This window comes from Hydra viridissima, unplaced genomic scaffold (assembly GCF_058129835.1).
Source record: "Hydra viridissima isolate aposymbiotic clone 2 unplaced genomic scaffold, HvirCarnegie_v1 scaffold_1, whole genome shotgun sequence".
NCBI lineage: Eukaryota > Metazoa > Cnidaria > Hydrozoa > Anthoathecata > Hydridae > Hydra > Hydra viridissima.
Window position 1 is genome coordinate 15,249,205 of NW_028324300.1, and position 9,971 is coordinate 15,259,175.

The window sequence follows — 9,971 nt, forward strand, 5'->3', positions numbered from 1 at the left end:
CATATTGACAGTCCTTGCTTATGTTAAGTCTTTTTAGGCTGAATGTCATGCCATCCTTGAAAAAATGCATTTCGTTTCCAAAAAAAAACCAACTTTTCACAGATTTCTTTTGAAGGTATGTAGATGTCTGTGGTCCTGCTTTATCATAACCTTGGCTTGCAATTGACTTTAATTTTTGTTTCATATAATTATCGCGTTATTGCAACAAACTTTAAGTTACAATTTTAAATCTTTTCTCCTCATAAGAACTATGCTCTACAAAAGTTTTTCATTCAATTTATACTTGCTCATGCTCCTTAAAAATGCATCAAACATAAAGCCCTCAAACTATATTTACAAGATTTCTAGTTAAAAGATACAAAAAAATTACATCAATTATTTCTCCCACTTCACTCAATTGCTTCCGTGCAGTCCAGTAATACTTGTTCTTGATTCTTGGGGATCACAATCAAGAACAAGAACTTTCAGAGTATTTAAGGGGCATCTGTCGTTCTTGATTGCTCCTACGCAACAGCACTTTGAATCATTGGATCATAGTTGATCAGGTTCAAATAATTTTTCCCTCTATAATGAGTGATATTCACGCTTAAACCTTTCCAAATTTTGTTGACTTCAAATTTTCCGTGCACCCACGTGACGGGTACTCGATTGATAAAGGTCACACTTCCAAATTATTTTTCATATATCTTCGTTTTTTACAGTCGGGAACTTTTTCCAAACAAAGTGCAAAACTCTTCTGACTCCGAAGTATCCAATCCGATTTCGTATTTCTAAAATTATTCTATCAACGCATTTCCAGAACAACTTGCAAGGTTGTTAAGTTTTAACATTGTCATCCACCAACCAGGTATTCTAGTTAATGAGTCAGCAAATATGTCCTCTGACAATATCAGCTTTATGTCGACCTCCAAGTTGTAGATGTCAAGCAACTCCCGGAAAAAGTTCATTCTTCACTGCAATTAACAGTTCAGCTGACGCTTTATATTTTAGCCTAGACTTTCGTGTTAAAGCATCAGAGTTCCAGTGAAAGATTGTTACGGCCTAAAAAACTCCAGTCGCTCAATAAATTGAAGTTGCTCACAGTCTGTGAACAACTGGAGTATATTGAGCTTCTATTCCAAAGCTATGTTAACACTACGTAATCGGCGTCCAACTCTGCCGAATTTATTTCGACTTTAGATATGTCCTTACGCAGTTATGTTGCATCTTTAACGGTGACTCCTCCAATTTGGATAAGAGCAAGATAGCTAGCATCAACCCATACCTTTACCTCATCACCGTTATATGGTGATAAGGTATATATATGTTACCGTTACCTTATCATTACGTATTTCCCATTCTCCACGAGCAGAGTCATTTTCTCGTACTTTGTTTATGACTTCTTCCAGTACACGCTTCATACCCATTAGGTGGTGTAAACTTCCCCATAGCATGGGCCTTGTCATTCCACCTATTTAAAGAAACTACCATCAACTTAATAATACTGGAAACAACGCGCGACCACACCAGCAAGTGACTCACGAACTGTCCGGAATTGGAGAAACCATCCCACAGTGGTTACTTTTCCCTAAAATTGCGCAAAAATTAAAAAAAAAATTATTTATAGTAAAAAGAATTAAGTTTACTAAACAATAAAAATAAATTATGCAATATAAAAGTAATTATATAAGTATCAAAATATATATAAAATATATTAGTATTTTGAAAAATATTTTCACATAAGTTAACCCAAATAATAACTTTCCGAAAATAGGTGAATGAGGCTTTTTTGAAGGAGCGAACTTTCTTTAAAAAACTTATTTCTGAAGTTAATTCCTTTCACCTAGTTTATATTTAAATAAGGGTGTGCATTACCAAAATTTTTTCGTACTTTCATTCTATCAGAATCTTTCAAAATTTCTCAGAACTTGACAACTAGATGTTGAGTAAGAATGATCTGGTATGATTTCTAGCGTTTTTATGATACCTTTTATATACTAAGATTGTAAGGATTTGGAGGTATATTTTAGAAAATTAACTGCAAAGGTTTTTCAAAGTTTTATCAGAATTTTGAACAGATGCTTACATTTAAGATGTTAAAAAAACTGAATTTCAAAATGCAAAATGAAACCTTACCTAAGCTAAAAAAAATGCCAATTACTTTAATTTTTTCATAGTTTACTAAAAAAAATTGTAAATTTTAAAAATTGAAATTAGTTTAATTTCTTTGAAAGGTATCGAATTTGCAACTATTTTTGACAACCGTGGTACAATGTGACCTAGATTGAAAATATGCATAGAGTTAAGAATAATTTCAAAATAAAAGTAAGACATAGCACACTTAACATAATTAATAAAATAACATCTATAATTTGCTTTTAAAAATACTCATTTCTAAATGTGATACTTTTTATTTAGTGTTCAATTTAAAGTTATAATGGAAAGTGAATCTGCAATTTTGCCACATCTCCGTAAAAATTCACTCGTCAAATAAAATCTAGGTCGCAAGATTTAAAATATAGACGTTTATTGCAAAAATTTCATCAAAATTGATTTCAAATCATATTTAAAAAACAGAAATCTGTGGAAAAAGTGTAGATAGTACAGAGGAGAAATAAATAATCTGTAATTCTTCAATTTTTTTCTGCTTGATCTTGGAAAATCTTCCTAATGTTTTAATTTCTTTGCAAAAAAAAGAAGGAAAATTGTAGGATTTTACTAAATACAGAATAATATTTTGCTAAATAATTTTGACCGTTGTGAAGAGCTGTTGATGAAAAGTTGTTAACTTTAATGTTGTCTTACATGCAAAAAAAATTAGAAATGGCGCCCAATGGAGAGAACAGTATAAAAATTCATGAAAATGTTTTTAGATTCTAAATTTGTTTAACTTCAAGTAATTTTTATTAAAAAAGCTGGAATCTAATTCGTGTTTTTTGTCTCTAATTCTTTAAAAGCAGCAATATTATTCATTATTATAAGTAAAAACTTAATTACAATCTCAGTCAGCAGTTGCAGTTAACGGGTAAAACCTTTTCATGACTGGAGCCATATGAAAGAAGTTTCTAACTGCACAAAAACCATTCAAAACAAAATAATAGTTTATCAAATTTATTCAACACATCTGAAGTTCAACAGCTTTTCAATTCTTAATTGGTATATACAAAATCAACTTTTATTAAAATACTCTTTTTAATATATCTTTGTTAATTACTTATTTACTTATATACTTATTAACTACTTTATTGACACATTCTTTTATTTATTTACTTTTTGAGAATGAAAACACAGTTAACTTTTAAATTAAAAAAATATTATTTTCGCATTTTTGGAGCAATCAACCACTGTGGTCCGATTAGCATGTTATTATCTCGCAGTAAACACTGAGTTATAATTGTAAATCTTTTCTCGTTGTAAGTAAGTTCTTTTGAGGAGAACAGATTTTATAATTACAACTCAGTGTTTTTGCTGCGAGATAGTTGAGAGCTTACGATAAGAAAACTGCAACGGCAACTTCTGCAATTTATGATAAATATTTGACAGTAGGCATGCGCAATAAATGGGATTCCCTGAAATGCCGTTTTAAAACTTTTTACGCAACGTCGAAACGTCAAAAATCGTGTTTTCTGAAAACGGCTTTTAAATGGATCAAAGTGGTACTTGCTCCAAAAGTGTAACAAAGTAATTATTTAGTTTCTGATACAAATTTAGGATATATAAATAAGTATAAATACATAAATATATATATCTATCGAGTATAATATCGAGTAGTCTACATGGGCAGGAAAACCGTTTTAAAAAAATACACAGTGTTTCTACCGGAGTAACTTTAAACCCGTTATAACATACAAACTCTTGAGGTAGTTGTGAACTACATCGAGTAAGCGATAAATATCACTACGTAGAAATCTAAATTCACTTTTGCATTCATCATCAGACATGGTTTCTAAACAAAATTACTTATAACTCTGAAACGGTAAATCTGGATTCTTAGACAAATTTAATTTGTACAGTAGTAAAAATTCCTCGTCGTCTATGATATTTGATTCTAATGCAAGTAATAAACTATTTCTAACATTTCTTAAAGGAGCCATTTTAAAATTTTTTTTGTTTATTTCAAGATGTTTTCTTTTTTTGAAGCGGAAATTCGCTACTAATTTTATTGGAATACCGCAACTTTAAGTCGCAACCGCTCGATTTGTCGTCTCCGTTGCCGTTGCAGTTTTCAAATCGTAAGCTCTCTAGTGACAAGCTAACCGGGCTCAGACGCTCCCACAAAAAATCACTCTTGTGTAATTATACATATTGTGAGGGCGGTGTTTATTTTTTATATATATTATTATTGTTATATTATTATTATGTTTTCTTCTTTAAATAAAGGGGAAGGGGAATTTTGGCTTTAGTGTTATGTTTGGATTAGGTATATGGAGGTTGGGAACAAGGTTAATGGTTTGGGGAGTATTTGGTTAGGAAAGGGCTAGGTTTGGGAATAGTTTGGTTAGGAATGGGCAAGGTCTAATCAAAAAGGCTTAACTTAAATTCGCCGTCCTCAGTATATTCTATTATATAAAACTCAACAACTGTTCTATTAATGTGTAATGGTAAGCACTCTTATATTTGTGTGACGTAAGTGTAATAGTGCGGATATGCTAAGGTGCGCGGTAAAGCATCAAACTTTTCAATAACAATATTTAACGCATATAGTAATAACAACAATAATATTAATAATCGAAATGCAAACAAAAGTACTTACTACTGGTTCTTCTTTTCTTACTTATTTTTCTTAATAAATATTCTCAAATATTCTCATTAATATATATTCTCTTAAAATTAACTCATGCAAATATCAATAAATCAATACAGATAATAACGCTTATTTAAAGTTACTCAAATATCTTTTCTTACCAATTCTTCTCGTAAGTTTCTCTTTAAAATCTTCGTAAATACTTCTCATAAAATTCTCTTTAAATCTTTAAAAATCCTTTTTTCATAAATTCCTCTTTTAAATCTCTTAAAACTCTTTTCTCATAAAATCTTCTTTTAAATCTCTTTAAAACTCTTTTCTCATAAAATCTTCTTTTAAATCTCTTTTCTCATAAAATTCTCTTTTAAATCTCTTTTCTCATAAAATTCTCTTTTAAATCTCTTTTCTCATAAAATTCTCTTTTAAATCTCTTTTCTCATAAAACTCTCTTTTAAATCTCTTTTCTCATAAAATTCTCTTTTAAATCTCTTTTCTCATAAAACTCTCTTTTAAATCTCTTTTCTCATAAAATTCTCTTTTAAATCTCTTACTCTTCTTAACTCTTACTTTGCCATTTTAAAACCTCTTCAAAAACTCTTAAAAACTCTCTTCAAAAACTGTCCTCCCAAAACTGTCTTCTTTTCTTTTTTTGAGCTTTTTATAGTTTTCGGTTGTTTACCGTTTTGCTACTTATTCATCATTTATTTATATGACAGGTTGAATAAGTTTCCGTGCGTACATCTTTTCTTAGTTGTTGTTACTTTTTTTCTTTTTCTTTTCGCTTTATCGTTTATTCATATGACAAATTCAATAAGTCTCCGTGCGTACTTTTTGTTGGTTGACTCACTCTTTTTTGTTCGAATATTATATGCTTGAGTCGGGTAAAACTTAAAGATAATGTTTACAATTTTATCATTTTCCCTCCTCACAATATGACTAAGTTATTATCACCACAAACATTTAATACAAATTATAAACTTCGAATCAAAAAACAACATGTTTTATAACAAAATGTTCTTCTTCATTTGCATTGACAACAGTAAAGTGGAGGGTTAAGTTAGAAACAAAAATGTCTTCCAATGCCTTGTCTTGAATGTAAAGTATGGAATGTTAGTAATATTCAATGTACTTAGATTTAATTTAAATGAATTTTATTGGCTATCTAGTATGTAATGAAATATTTTTTTCAAACTAGTGCTTTCCCCTTCCCCTTTTCCCCTTATTTCTCTCTTTAAAATATACTTCTTTCAGTTATAAAAGTTTGTCTTGAGATCTATATTGCAAGAAGACTTTCTGGAAGCCATAAAATGGCTTCCAGAAAGTCTTCTTTCAATCTAGATCTCAGGTCCGATTTCAATGCATTTAATGCTGAAAATAGTTGCTCTACCGCAAACTTGAGTTAGGAGCAATCCAACTATTATTCTTGCAACATCTCTTAAAACTTCAGCGTCCTTTTCTATTGCATCTTGAACTGAAGAAGTGGAGCAGCAACATCAGCTTTTTGATTGTCTAGACCCATTTGAAGATCAAGCTGAGGTTTTTTGCACAGAGCTGTTTATCAATAACTTTTTCAAAATTAAACTCATCATCCGAAGTGTTAGTAGAAGATGAAGTGCTTTCAATTTGTGCTGCTGCTGTAATTTTTGGTCGTGAAGTCTTTGTTCTGACAACATGTCGCATCCTTTTCCTCGATTTTTTGTTCATCATTTAACAGACATCTGTACATAGTGTGCAGATAAACACCAGCGATCAGTATTATATTTTCAATTAAATTTGCTTTTCCCTTTTGCATTGTGTTCCTAATACCTGTAACAAGCTAGGAAAAAATTTTTAAAAACATTTCTTTAAAGAATTGCCCATAAGTTAAACTTCCATTTTAAGGTAGACGTTTTGTGTTTAGAGTCCTCCAGTGATTGCCTTGCAGACCTAACCACATTCTTTCGGGGAAAACCCTGTAGAACGTCGTTACAGAGTTTGCTTCCCCTTTGCAGAGTGGGCGGAGGCTTTATAAAAAGCATCAATTTTTCATTTCCACGCCGGCCTAGACCGACTGATACTTTTGATCTTAGACATTAGGCTAAGAAGCGAATCTTTACTTTTAACTCTTTTTAACAACATGATTGTACAGCAAAGTTTTTAGATTTTTCACTTGGCCCCACACCACATGGGATAACATAACTTGTAGTTTTGCCATATCAATAGAAAGCTGGTGTTAGCTCTTACAAGCGTTCCATCATCTGGCATGTAGTACCCCATCTGGTAGCTTGATCTAAAGTAACTACTTTTTCTGCTCGTGGTAAGCCTTGCATAGCTCTCTTGCAAAAAAAAAAAAAAAAGAGGAAAGGAATAATTTATTAACTCAATAATGTTTTTCTTAAACTGAACTGACGTCATGGAAATAATTATTTTGATAGCTAATAAGAAATTATTTGCTTATAATTCTATAATTTGATTTACGCTCTTGGCTTATTGTGGTGAGGAACTGACTGAGATAAGATTTTTCTTTTCATTCTCCTTCTTTTTATTTTTGTCCATTTTCTTAAGCACTACAGGATGATTACATTTTAAGTACCTAGTCAAACGCGTTAGTACTGCATTTGCTCTTGTTGAAGTATTAGATGTTTTAATGGTTCGTTTTTTATTTTTATTGCTTGTTTACATATCAAAGTATTTCCTTCGGATTTCCTTCATTTTCCTTTTACATATATATCAAAGTTTGTTTCATACATATGAATGTTAAATCATAAGCTGGTTATAAGAATGTTATATCATAAGCTTGTTTTACATAAATATCAAAGTATTTCCTTCAGTATCAGTTAATGTAATGCTGACCATCTTTAGTCTCATTGGAAGAGTCAGGCCTAAGCATGTTTAAAAAATAAGCTTAAGTTTTTTCGTCTCAACTCTTCCATAGACTAAATTTTAAAATAATGTTATATACTTATAACTAATAATGATTAATGATAATTATGATTAATATAATGATTAATTATGCTGTAATGATTAATTTAGCACCTGTTACACAAGTTTAAAGTTTCTGTAAAGAATAAAACTAAAATTAAATAAATAAGTTTGATAAATTGAAATATTTATAGCATAGCTTAACTTTTTTTTTCCACCCACAAAGCCCCATAATTATATATGGCAAAGTAATTCTTTTAAGACAAGGTACGTTGCACAATATCAAAGCGCAGGTTGCGATTCGCATTAAAATTTTTTTTTTTATTGAACATGAGAAGTTTTTAAAAATATATATTTTTAGGAGTTAGAGGTGTTTTTTTCCGGTTCTCTGCTTTCATCAAAAACTTATGTCTCTCTGCTCTTTGTGTCCGGTTTTGAAACCATCATTAAAATTATCTCGGTCTATATATTTTGTATAATCTACATCCACCTGATAGCCAAATAGGACATTTTTGTACTGAGAGACAGAGACAGTTTAAGATCAGGCAAATGATTAATGATATTGTTAGAATATTCCTTATTAAATACCAACAATTTGACCAGGATAATCAATATCAACAGTATGATCTGAGGCATCACTTTTTGTTGTAATATTTGTTCGGCTTTTTCACTGTTTATCTTTTCAATAATATTTTGAACTTATGAAAAATAAATTATTTCGATTTGCATAATTACCGCTGGTAAGTTTTCTTTGAATAATTCAAAACAGTCTATGAATTTTGGAATTTTTGAAATTGTTACAAATCGTTGCTGGTTTAGGCGTTGTAGGCTTATATACTTATGAAACAGTTTCAACCAGAACTTTGCTTTAACAGTGTAACTCACTTAAATCCTTTTCAACTTAATCAGCTTAAAATTCTCCCAAAATAATATAACTGTGGTTGTTCTTCAAATAGTGTTTACACAAATCCATAATAGGTATGCCGAAGTGATTACCTGTATGGATTTGTGTAAACACTTTTTGAAGAACAACCACAGTTATAGCTGTATCCTCTTGTGAAAGATTTCATTTTGAATTTTTGTACACTTCTCATTTTGAGAGATTTCCAAATTCAACCAAAAATTATAAATTCAAATCAAATTTGTCATAAAAAAAAAAATTCTCTTTCGAGAATCAATATGCCAAAATTCACTATATATTTCCCCTTTCCTTCACTCCTACAACTTTCTGAAGCTATCTCTGATATTTTTGAGAAGATAAACAAAATCAAACAGCACAATTTGTTAACCATGGCCACATTTTCTATAACTATCAAACGAATTTAAAAAAAAAAACCAATCTGCCATCAAAAGAAATTGAAACAACTTCATTATTGCTTCAAATGACAGTCCTTATTTTTTTGTTAACCACGGCCGTATTAGCGCTACTCGACTTTCTCCCTCCCCTAATTTTATGATTGATTCTGATAGAGAATTACATGCTGATTAAGAATCGTATAAAAACATTGGTCTCAAAATCAATGGAAAGTGCTCTGATCTGAAGTTGAAAGTACAAATGAACACAACAAAACGCTAATATTCGCCATCTTGAATAATTATTGTTTTAAAAGTTATTTTTTGGAAGCACTAACAATCTGGTTTATATTTTAAAGATTTGTAGTAAAGATTTCGAAAAATAGAACATCATGGTAATTCACCGAGTTAAATTATTATTACACCAGTTTGTTTTAGCTGGATTATTCTTTAGTTGTCTAAAATATTTTTTAAATTTTTATGAAATAAATTAAAAAGCTCTTTTATTGATTATAAACTGAAAAACTTTAAAACAACAAAAACTGTTTTTTTATCCAAAAAAATGTACATTTTAAACTATTGAATTTCTTTGAATACTTTAAGTTAACCTCCTGTGAAAATTTTTTTTTTTTACATTTTTAAAGATTATTGTGATTGTATAAAAAGCGCTACTAACGGAAATTAAAATTTTCAATTGTGAGAATATGTTAAAAAGTCTTTTAAACACCATTTTTATAATCAATGGTTCTAAATTTATAAAATTTATCTATCTAGTTTAATAACATTTTGAATCTATTCAAAAATATCATCATAAGAATGGGAATAATATCCTTTTGAAATAAATGCTTGACGCATCTTTCTGATAAGCAAATTTGTCAAGATGCAGCTGTGTCGATTTTCAAACCCGTTAACGTAATGGGTTGCTTCCGATACTAGTTTAACAGTTCGCTCTACACTCAGGGAGTGAGTGGGAAGTCCGGAATATCTGGCTTAACAGAATTGTCTATGAAGTATTTTATTTGTTGAATCGTAAAATGTTGCGTAGTAGGAGGTT

The 9,971-nt window shown here is 30.2% G+C and overlaps 1 long non-coding RNA gene across 1 annotated transcript; it reads right to left on the reverse strand.

Annotated features, from left to right (window-relative positions):
• Nucleotides 1-216: 216 nt before the first annotated feature.
• Nucleotides 217-5,374, reverse strand: LOC149893528 (uncharacterized). The gene is made up of 3 exons (XR_016449192.1): nt 5,227-5,374; nt 4,885-5,169; nt 217-1,567 (listed from the first exon to the last, which is right to left on the reverse strand). It is a non-coding gene; the product is annotated as an uncharacterized LOC149893528 (long non-coding RNA).
• Between the last annotated feature and the right edge of the window lie 4,597 nt (nt 5,375-9,971).